Source organism: Primulina tabacum, chromosome 2 (assembly GCF_025594145.1).
Source record: "Primulina tabacum isolate GXHZ01 chromosome 2, ASM2559414v2, whole genome shotgun sequence".
In the NCBI taxonomy this organism is placed as follows: Eukaryota; Viridiplantae; Streptophyta; class Magnoliopsida; order Lamiales; family Gesneriaceae; genus Primulina; species Primulina tabacum.
The window spans coordinates 19,175,429-19,177,611 of NC_134551.1; the positions used below are offsets into that span (position 1 = coordinate 19,175,429).

The following is a 2,183-nucleotide window of genomic DNA, read 5'->3' on the forward strand; positions in this document are numbered from 1 at the left end:
CCACAGGATCCGGAACAGCAGGGGCAATCTCAACAACCGGAACAGTAACAACCAAAGGTACAGTAACAACTGCTCCAGAAGTAGATGCCACCTCAACCATATCCGTGGCCTGAGACGAGATAATCGGATCCAAATCATCGTGAGACAGACTACTCACCGCAGCATTCTGCTCTGCCGCAAGCTTACTAAGAAGGGACTTAAACCTTTGGGGACGGGGTTTAACGGTACCCGAAGTCTCACCAGGACCTGAAGCAGTGGGTAAATCTTGCAGTATCTCATAGTAATTCTTCGTCGAAATGGGCCGAGCCGGATCTTTCCTCACAACAGGTCGGCGTCGGGGACGCTTGGAAACATGTCCTATAAAATCAGTATCATCGGACTGTGGCGGATCAGACGCAACACCCTGAGGCTGCTCGGAAGGAGGCGGAAGCGGGGAATCCGATGCAACACCCTTACCATGAGGTCGGGTCCGGCGCGGGCGAGAAGACTTTCCATTACGAGAGCAAAAATCAAGTGAATGGCCCAACAACTGGCAATGAGAACAATAATGGGGAACTTGCTCATAGACCACCTCCACAACCTGACTATGATCACCCCAACCCACCCAGATACGCTCCGGACGAGCCTGAAGAAGGTTTAGGGTTTAGGGTTTAGGGTTTAGGGTTTAGGGTTTTTTTTTTTTTTTTTTTTCTTTTTTAAAAAGATTTGGTATAGTCTGTCAGACAACTGCAGGACCATCTCAACCCAAAGTGGGGTCAAGAGCGATCCTCTACGGATCCGCTGGCTTAGAACCATGGACATATGTTAATCACGCTCTGATCCTGCAGTTATTACTCATCCACCAGACTTGGTTTCCTGCCTCCTTAGAACTCAAGGACACAGAGGTACGAGCCTATAGAACAGATCCTGTTCAAGTAAGGTCGTGGTTTAGGGTTTAGGGTTTAGGGTCTAGGGTCTAGGGTCTAGGGTTTAGGGTTTTTTTTTTTTTTTTTTTTTAAATAAAAAATTTATTTATTAACAAATAAAACCTAACGGAGGGGGACTAGACCAAGACCTCCGGAAAGGCTATATCACAATCATAACATAAAAAACATAAATAAAGACTACAACAGGGCAGCCCATAATAAAGCAAAACACAGAAAATAAAAACATCGGGCGCCCCGGAATACATCAGACAAACTAATAATACTGATGGGCAAGGAGAACTCTGCAGTGAACGCCCATCAGAAAAACATGTCAACCTGAATCAGGCGGTCGCCCATAGGGTAACCCCGCCTGACTCTTCTGAGATCTGTAAAACCGACGCTGCTGTGAGCGCGTGCGACCTGGTAATGGCAAGGACTGACAGGAAGTAGTAGGAGGAAGATCCAAATCAGCCACTCGAGAACCATTCCCAAGGTCGATGTGTAGCGAAGTAATGGGACCAGAAACTGTAGGAACAACCATCTGTGCCGGAACAGTGGAAACAATCATCGGGTCTGTTACCACTGGAACAACATCCACCAGAGAAGAGCTCGCTCCAGAACCAGACCCCTGAGCATCACCAACAATAACTGATGTAACAACCACAGGGATAGCAGGAGGAGACTGCATCGGAGCCACAACAACCTGAGGCACCAATGGAACATCCTCAACAATAGCCTCTAAAACATGAGAAGAAGACGATGGGCAGGAAGATGAACCAACACCAGAATTACCACCTGGAAAGGAATCTCCTGAAATGGAGTGAAGAACCGCAAACTGATTACTCGAAATAGGAGACTGTGGAGTAACCTGACTAGAAACCTGGCGGCGCCTACGTCTCGGCTGAACCCATCCTGGCTCAGTACTCCCAGAACCAGGACCACTAGAAGGAACCGAGCCAGGCGGAAAACCTTGAGGCTGACCCGAAGAAGGAGACCGCTGCCCCTGAGCAAAAGAACGGCCACCAAGAGCCTTATAACCAGAACGAGAACAACGCTGCACTGAATGACCTAGCATCTTACAATCCGTGCAAAAATAGGGGACTTTTTCATAAACCACCCCCAAAGTCTGCCGGTGGCTGCCCCACCCGACCCAGATCTCATCCAGACGAGGAAGCAACACATCAATCTCAACACAAATACGGGCAAAAGATCCCCGAGAACCATCAGCGGTGATCTCATCCACCATAACAGGGTTTCCTAAGAGCTTACCAATCTGAT

At 48.3% G+C, this 2,183-nt stretch overlaps 1 non-coding gene across 1 annotated transcript; it reads right to left on the reverse strand.

The window, feature by feature from the left end:
• Positions 1-712: 712 nt before the first annotated feature.
• Positions 713-924, reverse strand: LOC142538186 (small nucleolar RNA U3). The gene has a single exon (XR_012818723.1). It is a non-coding gene; the product is annotated as a small nucleolar RNA U3 (small nucleolar RNA).
• Between the last annotated feature and the right edge of the window lie 1,259 nt (positions 925-2,183).